This window comes from Gopherus evgoodei, chromosome 1 (assembly GCF_007399415.2).
Source record: "Gopherus evgoodei ecotype Sinaloan lineage chromosome 1, rGopEvg1_v1.p, whole genome shotgun sequence".
Classification (NCBI taxonomy): domain Eukaryota; kingdom Metazoa; phylum Chordata; order Testudines; family Testudinidae; genus Gopherus; species Gopherus evgoodei.
In genome coordinates this window covers 361517559-361538611 of record NC_044322.1, presented here as the reverse complement: position 1 = coordinate 361538611, position 21053 = coordinate 361517559, and positions in this window count along the sequence as shown.

Genomic DNA, 21053 nt, shown 5'->3' with positions numbered 1-21053 from the left:
GAGGACATGATAACAGTTTTCAAGTACATAAAAGGTTGTTGCAAGGAGGAGGGAGAAAAATTGTTCTCCATAACCTCTGAGGATAGGACAAGAAGCAATGGCCTTAAATTGCATCAAGGGCAGTTTAGATTGGACATTAGGAAAAGCTTCCTGTCAGGGTGGTTAAGCACTGGAATAAATTGCTTAGGGAGGTGGTGGAATCTCCATCATTGGAGATTTAAGAGCAGGTTAGATCAATACCTGTGAGGGATGGACTAGATCAGGGGTAGGCAAACTTTGGCATACGGCTTGTTACGGTAAAGCTGCTGGTGGGCCAGGCCGGTTTATCTGGAGCGTCTGCAGGCACGGAGCCCTGCAGCTCTCACTGGCTGGGGTTCGCTGTTCCCAGACAATGGGAGCTGTGTGAAGCAGTGGCTAGCACATCCCTCAGCCCGCACCGCTTCTCATAGCTCCCAATGGCCAGGAACAGCAAACTACGGCCAGTGGGAGCTGAGGGGCTCCGTGTCTGCGGATGCTCCAGATAAACAAACTGTCCCAGCCTGCCAGTGGCTTTACCCTGATGGGCCAGGTGCCAAAGGTTGCTGAACCCTGGACTAGATAATACTTAGTCCTGCCATGAGTGGGGACTGGACAAGGAGACATTTCGAGGTCCCTTCTAGTCCTACGATTCTACACTTGACAGGTGATCTCAAAATCTGCAGATAGACCCATTAAGCAGAGTGCTAGATTCCTTGTGAAATTATTGAACTGAGTGAGATTAATCAGGGATTTGTATTAATGCCTGTGCAGTCCTCTCCCATTAACCCTGGTAGGACTTAAACTTCACTAGAGACTCAGTTTAACAAACCTGCCAGGAGGTCTGCATTGCCCTTCAATATCTGCATACAATGCACACCGGGAGCTGTGTGTGGGTACAAGACAACTGACCTTTGTTAATGTTACACTGTGCCTGGTTCCGTTCATTTTATAGATTGTACCTCCTGGACAGCTGCACTTCCCTTACCATTGACAGCAGCTCACTGCTGACATTATGGCTACACACCATGGTCACTGGGAATTTCACAGCCTCAGCAGAGATGGTTCTCGGACCTCCTGTTCCCAGTGTACGGGCCTCTAGCCCCTGAGCTGGAGGAGAATCTCCATCAGCTGCCAGCCATATAGGGCCAGTGACATGCACTTCAGAAGTTCTGATTCTATCCAGTAGAGAACTGTGAGACATACATACCTTAATAGGAAGGCAGTGCATTACAATGGCTTTTTCTATTGAAACATGTAAAGGGAACTCACTCTGTCTCCTTTTGGCCCCGCTGGCCCTGGATATCCAGGAGGTCCCTGGAATTTAAAATAAATCACAGAGTTAAATAACAGAGAGAAACTGGCTCACAGAATCATTGCCAACCCACAGTCCCTTAGGTGAGGTGATCACTTATAAACCCAAGGCAGTCAGTTCCATTCTGATGGATCCTAAACTATAAACCCATCTCCACTAGATGACAAATTTTTGTTAACCCACTGAGCAATAATTTAAACAAGTTCCAATGAGTAGGGTTCCTTCCTTCGTGGTACCAACATCAATAGGAATCACGTATCCACTAATTTAGTGTATTATATGTCTCCCTCTAGTGGCTGATGCATATAAGATAAGAGCTTGCTACTGCTACCAGCTACTCCTTTTGCTCAGGCAGTCGAAAGCCATGCTTTTAGCCTTGTAGCTCACATGTTCAGTCCCCATTCATGACCTATGATGCGTGGTGGGTCATTGTATACACACTCTACAGGGACAACATGAGCCCTCCGAATGGAGTGAGGTGGGTGTTCATTTGCAATGGTAGTTTCTGTGACTGGGCCCCCTGTGATGACAATCACTGGGAAAATGCCTCTCACAGGAAAACACAAACTATAAGAGTGAAACAAATGTATCTTTATCCCAATTCCATGCTCTAGACTTACACAACAGGGCTTGAGCTAGGGATCTGAAGCCCTTGAGCAAAAGGGAGAGCTCCAGTAGTTGGCTGTTATCCTCCCCAGAGTCAGCCACTGGCAGGAGACATTATCACAAGCACTTAGCCAATGTGTTATCACAATCACTGAGCTCCAGCGAGTGTGAGCAGACGCTACATGTCTGTGCAGGTAAGGCCAAGTCACAGGCATTGTCCTCTGCACTGAGTTGTAGAAAGTCTGAGCAATGCTCCCTAGGGACTGAAAGATGGACACAGCCTCTGGCATGATCCTGCTGAAGCTGATGAGGCACTTGGCTGTATGCATCTCTCACTGGCCTCGTTTTGGCTATAAGGCAGGAGTCATTTGGCTGCGGCAGTACCCAATAAATGCAAAAATCGGGTTCCCTGGGGCTCCCCGTCCGGCTCTGCATGATTGACTTGGCCGTTGCCCGTGCAACCCTCCATGCCCGCATGGTGCAGGATCCACTGACGGTTATTTGGATGCCGCTGAGTTTCTGAGATCTTGCTGTTCAGAATACTTACGAGATCACCTTGGATACCAGGGAGCCCCTGTAAATTGAAGGAGAGAAAAATAGATGTTCAAACACTGGAAAAGGGGGTTTGTCCCTTTATTAATCCCCGCGTTGACAATGCTCATTAATCCAAATATTTACCATCAGCCCAGGAGAGCCAGGAGGGCCCACTCGCCCAGGTCGACCTGGCAGTCCGGGAATTCCATCTTTCCCAGGCAGCCCCTAAATACATGGAGAGTAACAAGGTCAGAGACAGGGGCATAGCTTGGGTGGTACTGCAAGAACTGCCATGCCAGCCTCCAATAACTCCAGTCAACACTTTTTTGTGCAGTGGTGGGAGAGGATGTTCTAACAGCACTGGCTTCCCTTTCCTTAGAAAAACACTTCAAAGTTTTATTGGCAGTTCGAGGCCTGCTGGGGGAGAAACAGCCATGAGCACATGGGATTTCCCAGCCCAGACAAGTTTTGTGAATTTGAAAATTGGCTTGACGGGGTTTGCAAAGGCCTGAATTCTGCTGGAATTATCCATCCCTAATTCCTCGTGGATTCCTTATGTTCTGGGACACAGGAGCCCTGAGCTAGCAACCAAACAGGCCTTGATCTCAACAACCCAGTCCTGCTCAGCCACGCAGGAAGTTGTGGCCCATGGGATATAATGTCTTCTCCCCTATTCAAGAGACATCAGTTTCTGGTCTCCCCTTTCTCTTTGCAGGGAGAATCATCTCTCAGAAAAACCAAGTGTCACGCCCATGCATGTCTCTCTCTCCCTCTTCCACACACACCTTCAGTCCTGTTTGATTTTCAAAGCTAGCAGAGAACAGGGCACACGAAATGCACCATGCACTGGGACAGCCTTTTATAATTATTAATTACCTAACCACATGCTAATTAATCCAGTGCATCACTCCTCCTTTGAGACTCACCCTCTCTCCTTTCTCTCCCTTTACAACAAAGCTGTATGGATCGTAACTGCCTCCAGTTTGCAAACCGGTGAAGCTCTTGAAAAGGAAAAAATGGAAAAACAATTCAGGACGTTATTACCCTCCAAAGAAACACAGATCAACCCACCCAACAGAGCCCCGAAAAGGGCAGTTTAGCCCACTACTCAGCCATTTACAACAATGTATCTTAGAGGTGGAGAGAGAGTTATTGGATTCCTTTAGAAATCCAATCCTCTGCAGAAGGGTGAACTTCACTCCCCAGAGGCTACATTAAGACCCCAAGCCCGTTAGCCTCCTTTTTGATGTTACGCTTTGCTTATATTTCTCCCTGTCCCAGAGGGCCTGTCCAAGGCCTCAAGCCATTGGGAAAATGTATTTCCTGGTTCACGTGGAGGATCTTCTCTGATCGTACTCACCAGTTCTCTGGGTGGGCCTCTCTCGCCCTGCATGACAAGGAAACAGAACTAGGGTCACATGAGGCGGCACCGCAGAACAGGGTGGAGAGAGCTTAAACTAGGGCTGGGAAGGGGTCCGCTCAGTTACAGGGCCTGGGAAATACTCATGGATTACAGACCTATGTCAAAATCAGATCCTGTTCTCAGCTGCACAGGTGCAAAGAGATGGTGAGCTCTCTAGGTAGGGGCCCTCTCTTTGTTATGTGTTCGTACAGCACCTAGCGCAGTGAGACTGCAGCCTCTAGGTTACATCACTGAGAACAGAATTTAGCAGAGATGAAATAAAGAAGAGCCCCCTTCCTCCCAGCCCAGAAGCATTCTCTGCCCTGTTTTCTCTAGTCTGCTTTTAATTGACCCATGTAAATTGGGTTCTGATTAGATGTGTACAGAGAGATGACAGCCAGGTTTACACTGCGGATGCGTCAGCTCTGCTCGAGCTAGCACACTAAAACCAGCCATGAGACTAGGGGAGCACAGCTACGCACCTGAGGGCGTAGCCAGCGGGCCCAGGAGGGTGTGTGAGCTGAGCTGCCACCCTTGCTGTGCCTGCTCTAGGTACAGAGAGAGGCTGAGTTCAACCTAGTGACCCAGAAGGTCACTAATGTCCGTAGTTTCCATCAGGCACTGACCACGTGAGTACTAGCCTGCTAACCCTTTCTCTGCTGCTTTGGAGCCTGGCCTGCTTGCACATTCTAGTGAGGGAGGAATCCAGGCCGATAGAGCAGTAAAAGGTGTGATCCAGAACCACAGGGAGTGCTCATTTTAGTCTGGAAATAAGGCATAAATCTGGAATGGTGAGGTTGTGGTGGCTTCTCCATCACAGACCATTTTTAACTCAAGTCTGGATGCTTTTCCAACAGATATTCTCCTCCAGGAATTCTTCTGTTCTACAGGAGGTCTGACTAGACGATCACAATGGTCCCTTCTGGCCTGGGAATCAAGCCCACCGACACTGTCCTCGTAGCATACTAACTCAAATCCATCTGCGCGCACTGGTCAGCAATGCTCCCAGCTGCAGTGTAGACACAGCCTTCGTGACTTGCCTGAGGCCATAAAGGGAGTCTGTGGCATAGCTGGGAATTAAACCTGTGTCTCTGAGACACTAACCACTGAACTACCCTTCCTCTATATGGAAGAGCAGCTTCATAGCTTGGAACTATTTGATCGTATTGTTTCCCCCTATTGTTAATCCAAGAAGCACATTTCTAATCCCATAGGGTTCACCCCTATGAGCTAACCTACAATTTGTCCTATTTACAGCAGGGTTTTAAAATGCATTGGCTATCCCATTTTTTTAAACATCTTTTAGCCTCATTTAGACAAGGTCAAAGAGTATGCGCTTGTAGCAGTGTCCAGCAGAGAGTAGGAGCGTTTGGATCCAGGATTTTGGATGTAGAAATACAGTCCCTAATTTGACCTCAGATGGAGGTGAGCTCCCCACCCAACCCTCGTAATCCAAACACACCTCTCCTGTTCTGAGTTATCCAGATTAACGCCCAGATATTTGGTACGCCAGCCTGGTGCAAGGTGACTCAAAGGGTCCAGGCCTTGTACACTGAGCCCTGCCCTTCAGTTACTAATTTGACTTGGCGAGATCTCTCATCCAGAGCCCAGTGTAGTCAACAGTCTCCTCCTGGCTGTTTCACGGCTCTTGCCGGAGGCCTATCTACAGTGTCTGTCTTGGGTATTTCTCTGGTCCCCTCCAGCGTAGCACATAAATGCCAAGGCTTGTGTGTTCCCATTGAAGAGTGAAATCGCTCAACTGGCTAGAATATTTACCTTCGCTCCTTTCAGAGCCTGTAACAGAACAAGAATAGAAGCTGTGATGGCAACAGAGTAAACAGGAAGAAAAATGATTGCAATTCTTCCCCCCACCTCTTATTGCAGAACTGGCCAGAAATGGCTTCCCATCCCTTCCAGAAGGTTAGCATGGTCAACAGTTACAGTCGCTCCTCCTCTCTCCCGGCCTTTATGGTGGGTCAGAGGTTGGCTAGAGGTGCTTCCCAATGCAGGCAAGAACTGACTGATGCTTTATTTTTAACAGCAGGAAAGGCACCGGCTCATAGGAAACTATTAAATAAATGCAACAGACCATCTCCTGCTTGGCATTCAAATCCTAAAATCTCACAGCACATTTTTAACAGGGAAGGCCATTAACCATTGGAACATCTTATCTGAGGACATGGTGGAGTCTCTGTTACTTCTAGTCTTTAAACCAAGACTGGATGTCTTTCTAAATTCAAATAGAAGTTATGGGCTTCATGCAGAAGTTACTGGGTGAGGTTCCCTGGCCTGGGTTATGCAGGAAAGCAGACTAAATGGTCATAATGGTCCTTTTTGGCCTTAAAAAATCTATGAATTCACCTGCAATGCCCATGAGAAACAAGTTGATAATAATGATGAGAGGTCACATGTTGCTTCTCATGCAATGAGATGCTGCATGTTTGTGGAGTGCACAAATGACAGGTCTGAGCGTGAGATCTCCAAATGTGAACGACTGGTGACTTAAGCCACGGCTTGTGCCCATGTCTCCAGAGGTAAAGAGCCTTGACTGGCCACTGCTCCTATTTTGTGCTGATGTAATTCTATTCAAGACAGTGCAATTACTCTGGCATAAAACTGGAGCAAGGTGGTAGGGGATCAACCCCAAACTAATGAGTGTGCTCACTGCACGTGTCTCATTCAATATAGTCCCCCAAGCACACCCTACCGAGCTGCTATCACTCTTCTTATCTTTGAGCACATGGGATTGCATGGCCCCTCTGGTCTTTGGATTTCTGGATCAGCAGAAGCTGGATCATGGACTGATGAGTTGTTCTCCTTGCCACCAACCTGCTGTAGTTTGACCATATCCTGTCTAGCAACCTACAGCATGCAGCTTGAGTTAGATTTGTCTTATCAAAGAGGATTATGGGTGTCTAAGGACCTGCTTAATTACAAACTACTGATATCATGTTGCCAGGGGCGAATTGAGCAGATAACTTACCAGGAGACAACTATGCATTGGCAATTCACTCAAGTGTTTTTTCACCCTGTAATGGATACGCCACTGACTTAACGGATAACCAGGAAAAGGCCAGATTCTGATTTCATCTGCGCTTGTTTTACATTGCTGTCTTAGATGGCATGACTGCCAGCTGACAGCAGAGGATAATAAGTGAGATCAGAATGAGGCCCAAAGCCTTGTTTATAATACTTAGTTTTGCCATAAGCGCGGGGGACTGGACTAGATGACCTCTCGAGGTCCCTGCCAGTCCTACGATTCTTAACTTTTTAGGTGTGCTTTGAACCAGAACGCATGGTAGGAGCATGATCACAGGCTGCCAGAAATGATCTCTGGGAAGTGAGCTGGGTTCTCTTCAAAGCTTTCTGTTGGAAATAGAGCATAAACATGGAAATAGTGTAGGAGAAAGTAGCTCACCTCCCCAGGCTGCAGTTGGGCTCCCGAATGCAGCGAGTCAGAGCAAATGGTTTCTATCACCTCCTGGATGATGTGGGGGAAGTCCTCAAAGGTGCTGATGTAGAAAACATTCTGCAGGTTGCGGTGTAACAAGATGCTGTTCAGTTCTTGGGGGTCAGCTCTCGAAACCCCCACGGCAATGACACGGATTCCTGAAACAAATAATTCCCTCATTAGACAGACATACGGGCAGAGAGCTTCCAAACTGGATAAGGCAGTGGTCCCCAACCTTTTTGTGGCCAGTAGCACATTCATGTTTTCAGAAGAGTGTGGTGGGAGCCAACAATTTTTCAAGGCTTATTTTGTATTGGTACATTAAATAATACAAAAAACGTCATATTTAATATTACATAATATATGAATCCAGAGAGAAGAGAGAAGCCGGAGAAAAGCCGCGAGGACAGAACACCGGTGCCCGCAGCCGTGGAGTACTCTGTCCCCAGAAGGTGCAGGGGCCTGAATTCTCTCCCCTGCTGGGCACTAGGCAGGCACACATAAATGCCCCGGTGGGAGCCATGGCGCCTGCAGGCACCATGTTGGGGACCACTGGACTAGGGAGTTTCATACCACAGTGCCCATTGATGCTGATTAATGGGAGTGGTGGGGTTAAGTCCACCCATCAGCTTGGAAATTCTCAACCGCAGAGTAAAGCCAGACTCAGCTGCCGGCCACAGCTTGTCTTGATTCACTAGAAATTGCTCACATTGGGGTGGGGAGTCAACTCAACCCCTAAGTATCAGAGGGTAGCCGTGTTAGTCTGGATCTGTAAAAGCAGCAAAGAATCCTGTGGCACCTTATAGACTAACAGACGTTTTGGAGCATGAGCTTTCGTGGGTGAATACCCACTTCCTCAGATGGCATCTGAGGAAGTGGGTATCAACCCCTAAGACATCTGTTTCCCTTTGTCACCTGGGAGAATTGAGGGTATGGGGCTTGCTCTGACAAAGCCATTCCCAGCTCATAGTCTCCACCTGTGGGCTTCTCCATTGAGACTGCTGGCAAGGGCACAGGACAGTTAGACGAACTCCTGTCATTTAGAGATTGGACAGAGACTCCAAACTAGTTCAACACAATGCTCAGAGGGGAGTGACAAGCCTATCAGGCAGTGCTGTTCTCAGCCCACCCAGCAGAAAGTCCATTACAGACCTCAGCAGAGGAGCAGGGAAACCCTCATTGGATTATCTCGAATGGGTCATGAGATCGGACTCCCCTCCTGCTCCAGAGCTGGTCTCCAGGCAGTACCAAGATACATTCATGGGTAGTGCATGGGAGAAGCTAGCACTGCCATTGCCTGGGACAAAATGTGGACATCAATTTCTTATATGGTTGTCAACTTTGTAATATTTAAAACCAGACACTCCAGCAGGCATGCCAGAACCTCCTCCACCCCCGCTCTTTCCCCTGAGGCCCTGCCTCTTCCCGCAAGGCCCTGCATCTGCCCTGCCCCTTCCCCATGAGACCTCATCCTGTTCGCTTCTCTGTCCTCCTCCCCGTCACTCACTGCTCTTCCCCGCTCTCCCCCACCTCTGCGTGGAGCCGGGGCTGGGCACTGCAACTGCCCAACACAGGTAGGAAGTGGCTCCAGCTAACTAGGGGCTGGTGAAGGTGATGACTCAGCACCACCTGCTTCCCCCGCCTGAAGTGACCAGACTTTGGGTGTCCAGTCAGTAGATTTGACCGGACACCATCAGGTCCCCTTTTTGACCAGACATTCCGGTCGAAAACCAGGCACTTGGCCACCCTAGTCTCCAGAATGGTCAGCCATCAGAGCATTAAATCCAGTGCAGGTCAGATTCTTCATCTAAAAACCTTAGGCCAAGCACATCCCTGGTGTATTGGGCTCAGTATGTCTGGCCAGGGGCACACCCACACTTTTTGAGAAGGAAGGCGAGATAAGAGCCCAGGAAGCCAAACACACCCAAAGATCCCTACCTAATGAATGCGCCACTCTGGCTGGTGGCAACACATCGTCCTGGGACTGTCCATCGGTCACTAGCATCAGGGTGCGAGGCACGGTTGGTCTCATCCCTTTGGAGGACTGAAATAACTCCTTTAGTGCATAGCCTAAGCCACGACCTGGGGGAAAGCAAAAAGATACACAGCCTAGAACATAAGAACAACTATGCTGGGTCAGACCAAAGGTCTATCTAACTCAGTCTCTTGTCTTCCGACCATGGCGAATACCAGGTGCCCCAGAGGGAATGAATGGAACAGGGAATCATCAAGTGATCCATCCCCTGTTGCCCATTCCCAGCTTCTGGCAAACAGGATAGGGACACCATCTCTGCCCATCCTGGCTAATAGCCATTGATGGACCAATTCTCCATGAACTTATTTAGTTCTTTGTTGAACCCTGTTATGGTCTTGGCCTTCACAACATCCTGTGGCAAAGAGTTCCCCAGGTTGATTGTGCGTCGTGTGAAGAAATATTTCCTTTTGTTTGTTTTAAACCTGCAGTCTATTAATTTCATTCAGTGACCTCTAGTTCATGTGTTATGAGAAGGAGTAAATAACGCTTCCTTCTTTACTTTCTCCACACCAGTCACACCTAGATCCTGCGATGCCAGGTGTCTGAATAGTACTGCTGTGGGGCTGAGTCCATCTGATCCGGTTTACAGGTGGAAAAAAAGGACATGTTAAGAAATGTACAGGCTGGCCACATTAAGAGACATTAATCGGTGCCAGAGCCACTTTAGGAACATAGGAGTCAAGACTGGAAGGGACTTCCTAGGCCATTGAGTCCAATCCTCTGTTATCACAGGTAACCCTGACACATACTCCCGTTCATAAATTTATCAGAGGTCCTTTTAAAACTAGGTAGGTTGTTTGCCCACTGCTACTCCTATAAAGAGGCTGCTTCAGAACCTCTCATGGTCTGGTGGTGTGGCAATGTCTCACTGGCGCAACGCCTCCTGTTGGTCGTCCAGGGAATTAGCTTTTCCAGCCTTGAAGCACCATCCGCTGGCTGATGTCTCGCCTGCCACTGGTCCCCCGTGTCCCTCCCAGACCCCGGTGCCCCTTTTTCTCAGAGTTCTGCTCTCCACAGTACCCCCACAGCTCTGGGTCTCCCCTCCCCAGGGAACCCCCAACCCTCTATCCCCACCTCGCCTCAGTTTATGGTTGCTGCCAGTCACCATCTAGTCCCCGCTCACTGGGGCAGACTACAGTGTACAAGCCATTCATCACTGGCAAAGGGGGGATTGGACCTGCTGCCTCTGCAACCCCAGCACCTGGTTTGGCATTGCACAGGGCCTGCAGCCTAAGGAGTTGCCAGGGGAGAGCTCCCCTCCTCTTTCCCCAGCCCTGCTCTGTTGCCTGCACCCTCAGTTCCCAGGCAGCTAGGTCCTTCTCCCTCTGACACTGGAGGGAGAGCAACTAGCTCCTAGCTCAGAGCCCTTTTGTCAGGGCCAGCTGTGGCCTGATTGGGGCATGGCCCGGTTGTGGCTGCTTCCCCAATCAGCCTAGGCTTGCTGCTTAGGAGCGGGGTAACTGCCCTGCTACAGGTGACTAGAAGCCTTCCTCTAATTTCTATCCTAATTAACTTGCTCCTCCAAGACAGCGGCAGCTATTTAGGTGACCAGCTTAGAAAGGGTAAAATGAGGGCTAACTTCCCCCATTTTAAAGCTCCTGTGGGTGTATTTCAGAGGCCTTGCAATAGGAACCCAGGTAAAACCTAATTATGTTGTCTGACCAGACCAGCTAAATGGCTAATCCTTCTCTAGCATGCCTGTAGTTACAGACAGTGCATCTTCAGACGGCTGAAGGTTTGGAGGATTTCTTTTTTAAAACATGAAATATTTTGGATCAGTTGCTCCTTTACTAGCCTTGATGCTCCCAACATAGGCGAGAGATGTGTAGATAATTTTATCCCCAACAGGAGGGATTTTCCAAAACACACTGAATTGGCCTCTGTCTCTTTCCCTTGAAGTCAATGGTAAAACCGCCCCTCCCCCTTGACTTCAGTGGGAGCAAAGCTAAGTCAGTGTGAAGATTTTCTGAAAGTCCTACCTAATGTGCACACATATGTAATATTACTGAGAGTTATAGACATGCATCCAAAGGGAACAGACCCTGTGATCTAAATAAATCCGAAGGAAACAGAGTATAGCGCTGAACCATAAAACTCAACAATGTGAATTCTTGCATGTAAGACTAGTAGGATTAGAGATAGGATCAAGGCTATGTCTTAGAGTTAAAAGCACTCTTAAAAATATTCCCAGTGGATAGGTCACCTTACAGTTAGAGCTCCATTAAATTAAGGAAGGTGATGGGATATAAAATGATAAAGAGACGGTCAGATGAAAAACTAGGACGCTGATGAAAGAACCAGAATAGATGGCCAGGCTATTATTAAAAATGGGTCCAAACCAAAACTCTAGACCATCCCAGTCCAAACTTTAAAGAAGTTTAGATCTTAACTTCACAAGCAACCAAACAACCTCTCTAACAGACGGATTCAAAACTCAAAAACAAAATCACACACACCCCCCCCCCAATTGCTGGGGAAGTTGAGAGCCAAATCCAGCTCAAGGCCTGGTGACTTGGCCCCATATTTCTAGCTGTAAAGTACATGTCCTGCAAACGCTGACATGCACACACGGTACGCACCCGTCTTTGTATTGCCTCCAGTGTACCGCAGCTCCTTGAGGGCTTTGAGAGCTCCATTCCGATCCTTGTGCTGGTTAAAGTGGAATTCAGTCCTGGGCTCTTCGCTGTACTGAGCTACAGCAATCTGCCAAAGAGACGTGAGGCCGATGAAGGTGGCAGGATGGAGCTAGGGAGCATGGGTCATGGATATAAGCACACAAGTAAAAAGCATAGATTGTGGGAGGGGGATGCTATTCATGATCTGCAGTCAATGAGAACATGGAACTCCACCTTTCTTAGTCAAGTGAAAGAAAGCAACATGGAGCCTTAGCCTAAAGGTCCAATTCAGATATCACGGGTGCAAAGTGGATCATTACAAACAAAGGACCTATAGCAAAGCCTATGGATGCCAGTAGGAGTCTTTCCGTTGACTTCACTGGGTGCTGGATTAGGCCCAAAGTGAGCACGTTGAAACACAAGGTTTCAATAGCGCTGAGATCTTCTTTTTAGTGAGGGCTGGGACTTGGGGAAAGTCCTAGAAAATGGCATAAAACAGGGAATGTCCAGCTGGGGGCCAAGAGTAAGGCTGGCCCAATGGTTAGGATGCTAGTCTCAGGCTTAGGAGAGGTGGGATCAATTACCTTCTCTGCCACAGACTGCCTGTGTGATCTCAGGCAAGTCATTTATCCTCTCTAAGATTCACAGCGGAGAGACTGCATTCCCTTAACTCACAGGGGTGTTCTGAGAATGAAGAAAGGTACCTACAATAGATAGAATAATGCTCTCTTGCCTGTGTTCCCTCAGGCCCAATTCTGGGGAAATAGGAGACGATCCGGAAGAGGAAGTCCTTCACTTTATTGAAATTGCTCTGGCCAATGCTTGAAGACTCATCCACCAGGAACGCGATGTCCGCTTTGAACTTGCCACAGACTGAGAAGGGAAGGTAGAATGTCCGTAAATCAAGGACAGGAAAGCCATGGGTTTCCAATGTGTCTCATATTGGACGGGATTTGTCATAAAAGGTTGGACTACTCTTCTTTATGGGAGAACAGTCTGAGACACAATCACACCTTGTGGTTTCAAGGATGTGTTGAGTGAAGAAGATAAAATACATTCACCCCCATGGGATGCTGCTGCACACCTCAATTCTTTTACATGCATTTTATGCCTCCTCTTTATGTATTAGACATTGGCCACCATCAGAGACACGACGTCAGACACAAAGGTTCATCAATCTGTTTCAGAGCAGTGGTCTCAGTATTATTAAGATTATAACAGGTGTGATTATCTAACATCTCTTGGCTCTTTCACCTGCTGACAAAGAGGAAAGCACTCCACATACTGGATTGCACTGCTTAGGCCTCAGCTGGAGTACTGTGTCCAGTTCTGGGTGCAACATTTCAGGAAAGATGTAGACAAATTGGAGAAAGTCCAGAGAAGAGCAACAAAAATGATTAAAGGTCTAGAAAACATGACCTATGAGGGAAGATTGAAAAAGTTGGGTTTCTTTAGTCTGGAGAAGAGAAGACTGGGGGGCGGGGGGGCACGAGAACAGTTTTAAAGTACATAAAAGGTTGTAACAAGGAGGAGGGAGAAGAACTGTTCTTCTTAATCTCCAAGGATGGGACAAGAAGCAATGGGCTTAAATTGTAGCAAGGGCGGTTTAGGTTCGATGTTAGGAAAAATTTCCTAACTGTCAGGGTGGTTAAGCACTGGAATAAATTGCCCAGGGAGGTTGTGGAATCTCCATCATTAGAGGTTTTTAAGAGCAGGTTAGACAAACAGCTGTCACGGCTGTTCTAGATAAGACTTAGTCCTGCCATGAGTGCAGGGGACTGGACTAGAAGACCTCTCAAGGACCTTTGCAGTCCTACAATTCTATCATTCTGATTGCCAACATGCCTCCTGCACACCTCTTTTCGGTCTGTGGTTTTCCCTCCAAGTATTCACCCAGCCCACCCCAGTTTTAGCTCATGAGATCAGAGGAGACCACAGCATCCAAGAGGTATGCTGATTATAACACACCAATGCATCAGCACTGAATCCTGTGTGGATTCAAACTCACTTGGCCCAGAGAGGGTGGTCAATGGTGGCGACACTTTAGTTGTCACAACTGTGGTTGCTGGGGTCATTCTTAATGTCATGGTGGCAGCTGATGGAAGAGGAGTGGACCTTGCATGGCTAGAGCCCACGGACCGGAGGCTCGTAGTGGCAGGCGGTAAAGAAGTAATGGTAGGAGCAGGAGTGGAAGAATTCCCTTGAGATCCCACTGTAAAAAGCAAACAAAGGAGGGGAACTGCATCTATCGCGTAACTAGGTCATAGTAAGAACACGACTAGCCCTGAAAGGCATTGGGATTGCATGGGAACAAGCCATACCAAACACCATCTCGTGAGCTAGTGGTGACAGCAAAGACACCAGCAGGAATTGCAACACAAGACTCCGTTTCTCATACCTATCTGGTCAGTAAGGACTGCCTCTGGCCCCTCTGCCTCTCCATAGAGCGGCCTTATTGAAAATGAGTACATCCCTCTTGGCTTCAGGTCTGTAACCCGATACGATCTAGAAGCTGCTCCCAACAGTTCAGAGGAAAGGTCAGACCCTGGAAAAAAGCAAGGAAAGAGGGTATGTTACTCGTAGACTTTAAGGGCAGAGGGGACCATCATGATCATCTCGTCTTACCTCCTGTACATTGCAGGCCACAGAACCCACTCCTCTAGTAGGCCCATAAACTCTGACTGACTTACTGAAGTCCTCATTTGTGATTTACTGACTTAAAGTTACATAGAATCCGCACAAGCATCTCAATGCACTGTACAAATTTTAGACCAGTTAAGTCTCCCAACACCCTTGTAGGGTAGGCATCATCACTCCCAGTATTTATTAGGAAACTGAGGCCCAGAGATGACTCATCCAAGGTCACAGAGGAAGAGCAGCATTGTGGGGAAAGTCCAGAGTCCCAGTCCTCTGCTCTCACTACTAGACAAGACTCTTATTTCTCGGAGGGAAAAGAATGATGAAAGAGGCAAAGCGCTTAGCAGGATTCAAAAGAAGGATCACGCATGTATACGGATAATGAGAACATCCACAGTGGCATTAAATTGAATTAGAAAAAGATCAGGGATATAAATCTTGATGCTTCAGCACATAATCCAGTCACTGATTATCCGGGTTAGGAAGACACTTCCTTTGTAGATGGTTTAATCCATGATGGGGTTCCACGCACCTTCCTCTGGAGCACTCCTGCCACTCTCAGAGACAAGACACTGGATTAAATGGACCTTAGGGCAGATCTGATCTGGCAAGTTCTATGTTGTTGTGAACTAATAACTGGCCAAGCAAGGGGAACCAAAGAATAGAGAAGATGTGATATTGTGGCAATATGGCCCTTCCCAAGATCTTTCCAAGGAAACACATTCTATAACTGTCCCCACCTCTTCTTCCCTTACATTAGTTTTCCTTACCCATAGCCATTCATCAGTGGCACCGATGAGTCATTACCTGATGCCAGGCGCCATGTTAATAAATATGCCGACGCCCCAGGAACACCCGTCCAGCTCAACAAAACACTGCTTTCCGTGCTCTCCTGAACTGCAAACTGAGTCACTTTGGGCAAACCCACTATTTAAAAGGAAAGAGACAAGAAACAATGATCGATCTCTGCTGTGTAAACACTTAAATTGATGGCATGAGACAAAAGAGCTCGAGAGGGAGAATCTACTGAATTTCACTGGGCCAGAAGGAAAGAGACACACACACTATACAAGAGTGGAATCCTGGGCCCATTGAAATCAATGGCAAAAATTCCAGGTAGGCATTACAGAAATGAAACAGATGACTGGCCTGTTGAGTTTGGTATCTTGTCTCTGGCATGGCCTCTGCTACATACTTCAGAGGAAGATCCAAAATATCCAGACCGCACCTGGCCAATTGTGCTAGGCCACAGGTGGGTGGGAAATTCCTGCCAGCTAGTTATCAGCTCCAGGATCCTACCCACGTGCCAGCTGCGATACTGACATTCAGTCTGCCTCACTAGCAGCGTATGTAGGAACAGAGGGAATGATTCCAACAGCATGATTCAGAACCTCCATAAATCCGAGTAAACATCTTGGGCCAGATCCTTAGCTCATGGAGATCAATGTAGCTGTACCAAAACCAATGGCGCTATGCTGATTTACTGTAGATATGATCCCTACGCTTTAGGTTGTAGATACTTTAGATTCAGCTGTCGATATGATCCCTATATTTTAGGTTGTTTCTCAGAATTGCTCCCAAACTCTCAATACTTTGAGATGAGCACAGAAGTGTCAGCCTGAACAGATCTACTTCCCAGCTGCAGAGGTGACATTATATAGTGGCGTCTGCCCACGTCTCCTAGGTACTCACGTGTTTTGGCAGTCAGAATCACTGAGCTTCCCTCCCGCTCCTGGATCATTGGAGACACACGGATGGTGTACGTAGTGCTCTCTTGCAGCCTAGTAACTGTGAAAAATATGATCTCTGCTGGAATGATCTGTGAGGTTTCCAAGCCACCTAATTAATAACAACAATAAAAAACCAGAAGAGTTTGTGATAATGACAGGAGAAAGTAATAATGCTTCCTGTAGCAAGCATTATCTTTACAGTCCTTTTCATCCATAGATCTCAAAACACTTGGTAAAGGAGAAGGAGTGTTATTATACTCATTTTACAACTGGAGAAGCTGAGGCAGAGTGAACTTAAGTGTTTTGCACAAGTTCACATAATGCATCAGTGGGACAGCTGGGAAAAGAACCTGGACTCACGGCTCCCAGTGCAACGTGCTATCTATTGGACCACCCAGCCAAAGAATAAGGACACAGTGAGTCAGAGAATATTAGGGTTGAGAAGGGACCTCAGGAAGTCATCTAGTCTAACTTCCTGCTCAAAGCAGGACTATTCCCCAGATTTTTACTGGAGGCCCCAAATGGCCCCTTCAAGGATTGAACTCACAAGCCTGGGTTTAGCAGGTCAATGCTCAAACCACTGAGCTATCCCTCCCCCCAAGTCAAGGAGCAATGCAGGAGTTCTCTTGTTAGCAGACAAGGGGCAGCAGCGCTTTTTTCATACCCCCTTAGTTTGCCTCTCCTTACTAATATGTGACTGTACTAGCTGGTAAAGAGATAAACCCATCAATAACCCAGCCTTAAGGCTCTTCCTGTTTAATGTGGAGGTTGAGTTATTTTCAACGCTGCGCAAAATTGTAAAGAATTGGGAGGCTCCTGAGAAACCAGAAAGTTGGGCTTTCATTGGGAAAAAAAAAGATGGCCATTTTTTGCATCAAAAAAATTCCCTTTTTCCTACATTGGGAACTTTTTATGAAAAATCGTTTCTTGAAACTTTTCATGGTGATTTTAACCCAAAAATGTCATTGATCATCTTCTGTTTTTAAAAACGAAGCATTTGCAGAAGTTAATTTCTTTGTACGTTTTTAGAAGTGCTTAAATAAATCCCAAGATGGGTCTGAACAGGCCAGATATTCATTCCATAAAGCTCGAACTTGGTTAAACAGAACATTTCAATCATAATTTGGAAAAATTCAATGAAAAGGATCTAGAATTGTTTCTGCAAAGTTTGTTGCTCAGTTTTCAACCAGCTCTCCATGTTAAAAGAGATCATCATTACCTCATTTCTTCTCCTGCACTCACTTCCTGCATGCCAGGAAATGCAGCTTGTGCAAAACAGCAGCTCAGAAGAAAGCTTTAAAGCATCAGATGATGGAGGTCTCCCACCTGCCAGTCCCTCCAAGGGTGTGTCATAGACATTCCAAGCTAGCTTTTGTCTAGGTAGCTCTGGTACCAGAGCAGCAAAGCTGTTGCAGCATATGGTTTAGTGTGGGCTGTATCAGCCCATCAAGAACCCTACGAAATTCCTGGCACGGCTAACGGGCACTGACATGGCTTCACTGTTCTGGTACCGGAGCTGGATTAAAGCTAGCACAGTCACATCCACAAAAGCTGCACTTACGCCTCGTAACTGCAGTGTAGATGTACCCTTAGAACTGGAGATAGACCCTGAAGAGGCTGCCAGTCCTGGACACTGGCCCAGGAGAGATGGGCTGGTGCAGGTAGCTACTCCTATGGCCTGCTTGACCACTCGTTGATTGATTGTGGAGGTGTATAGACTGGACTGGGACCAGGAGGGTGTGCTGAAGAGAGCTCAGGAGGTTGGGTGCAGAGCCAGGAACTCTCACTCCTCCCATCTGGCAAAATCAGATTGCAAAGAGAGGGAGAAATACCTTATGTCTCTCCCTGATGCCATGGCTGTCTCAGGAGCAAGGGTGACGTACTCTGGAGCTAGCTATGGCTGGCTCCTCCCAGTCAGAAGGACTGACCATCACACTTCAGGGATTGTGCTTTGCAAACATGCAGCCTCCTGAGCATCCACTGGGCTTGCAGCCTGGATTATAGAATCATAGGACTGGAAGGGACCTTGAGAGGTCATCTAGTCCAGTCGCCTGCACTCATGGCAGGACTAAGTATTATCTAGATCATCCCTAACAGGTATTTGTCTAACCAGCTCTTAAAAATCTCCAGTGATGGAGATTCCACCACCTCCCTAGGCAATTTATTCCAGTGCTCAGCCACCCTGACAGTTAGGAAGTTTTTCCTAATGTCCAACCTAAACTTCCCTGGCTGCAATTTAAGCCCATTGTTTCTTGTCTTATTCTCAGAGGTTAAGGAGAACAATTATTCTCCCTCCTCCTTGTAACAACATTTTATTTACTTGAAAACTGTTATCATGTCCCCCCTCAGTCTTCTCTTCTCCAGACTAAACAAACCCAGCGTTTTCAATCTTCCCTGACAAAGCATGCTTTCTAGACCTTTAATCGTTTAATCTCTGGACTTTATCCAATTTGTCTACAACTTTTCTGAAATATGGCACCCAGAACTGGACACAATATTCCAGTTGAGGCCTAATCAGCAGGGAGTACAGCGGAAGAATTACTGCTTCTGTCTTGCTTACACTACCGCTAATAAATCCAAGTATGGAGGGGTTGTTGTTGTTTTTTGCAACAGTGTTACCCTGTTGACGCATATTTAGTTGTGATCCACAATGACCCCCAGATCCCTTTCTGAAGTACTCTTTCCTAGGCAGTGTCATAAACAGATAACTAAGGGTTAATGTCTCTTTCACCTAAAAAAGGGTTAACAAACAATGACCTAAAACACCTGACCAGAGGACCAATCAGAAAACAGGATTTTTCAAATCTGGGTGGAGGGAAGTTTTGGGTGTGAGTTCCTTGTTCTTTGTCTTGTGTCTGTGCCCTCTCAGCTATGAGAGTGATCTCTCTCTATCTCCAAGCTTTTTAATCTTCTGTTTCCAAGTTGTAAGTACAAAGATAGTAAGACCATAGGTTTATATTGTTTTCTTTTGTATTTACATGTGTGTAGTTGCTGGAATGTGTTAAATTGTATTCTTTTTGGATAAGGCTGTATATTCATTTTTTCTTTTAAGCAAATGACCCTTTATTTGTCACCTTAATACAGAGACCATTTTTATGTATTTTTTCTTTCTTTTTATATAAAGCTTTCTTTTTAAGACCTGTTGGAGTTTTTCTTTAGTGGGGACTCCAGGGAATTGAGTCTGCAGCTCACCAGGGAATTGGTGGGAGGAAGAAGTCAAGGGGAAAATCTCTTTGTGTTACATTTACTAAGCCTGACTTTGCATACCCTCTGAGGGAGGGGGGGAAGAGAGATTAGCTCTCTCGGTACTTGTGTTTTCCAGGACTGGAAACAGGGAGGGTGGAGTCCCTCTGTTTAGATTCACGGAGCTTGCTTCTGTATATCTCTCCAGGAACCCAGGGAGGGAACACCTGGAGGGGAGGAGGGGGAAGGGAAATGGTTTATTCCCCTTTGTTGTAAGACTCAAGGCATCTGAGTCTTGAGGTTCCCCAGGGAAGGTTTTGGGGAGACCACAGTGAGCTAGGCACAGTATAAATCCCTGGCTGGTGGCAGCGTTATCAGGTCCAAGCTGGTAACTAAGCTTGGAGGTTTTCATGCTAACACCCATATTTTGGATGCTAAGGTCCAGATTTGGGAAAAAATGTTATGACAGGCAGTCATTTCCCATTTTGTATGTCTGCAACTGATTGTTCCTTCCTAAGTGGAGTACTTTGCATTTGTCCTCATTGAATTTCATCCTATTTACTTCAGACTATTTCTCCAGTTTGTCCAGATCATTTTTAATATTAATCCTATCCTCCGAAACCTATGCCAAGCAGCAGTGAAAGGGAGAAAGGGCAGGATCCTTTGGGACCCCTTCTATGATTGAAAACACCCATCCAGGCCCAGGACGCCCACTCATCCAGCAACACACAAACATACTTGTGAGCTGGTGGAATAACTGAGCAGAAGCCAAAAAGTCAGGTGTAGCCAAGAGGAGCCTTTCCTCCAGGGACCATGGTTATAGCTGGAAATCAAACCAAGTTACCACAAGCACAAGAGAAGAACAAAAGATGCCCCATGCCAGGTGTTCAGCTCACTCTTATGAGCCTGGGTATGGACCCCAAATTTCCTAAAAGCATTGACCCCACTCTGCCAGTTTACAGTCTGTCCTCGAGCACCTGTGAGAAGAGGTGGGGGACACTGAGCTGAGAGTTACCTCCAGCATAACAGGGACCCTCGGCACTCTCTCACTAGACTTTATATGGCCGATGGAGTAGGATGCCTACCACTGAACGGGACCCAGGATATCTTATAGTGTGTTATGCCCGGGGTCCTTTTCCAGGAAACCTTCAAGCTGTTTACTCCAATGTCGACGATCCGCACATCCCGGACCATCTGGATGGGGTTTGAGTCTGCGAGCGAGGCTGCAAAAATGAATGAAATATGGAGATCTGAGTCAGATTCCGATATCTTTCTGGCCATTGAATGACACCCCACTCCATGACTAAGCCTGCTGACGTCAGTGGTTCTATGCCTGGAGAAAGGTGCTACTCCCTGTGAGTCAGAGTATCAGAGTCTAGCCCATGGTACGCCCAGGGCTACATCCCTGATCTCACATGATCCTCACCAGAAGCATCAGGTATACACCCTCTGGGCATATCTCATTTAATGCCTTATCAACACACCAACTTTTCTACAGGGAGTTCCCCCATTGGGTTCAAAAAGAAGAAA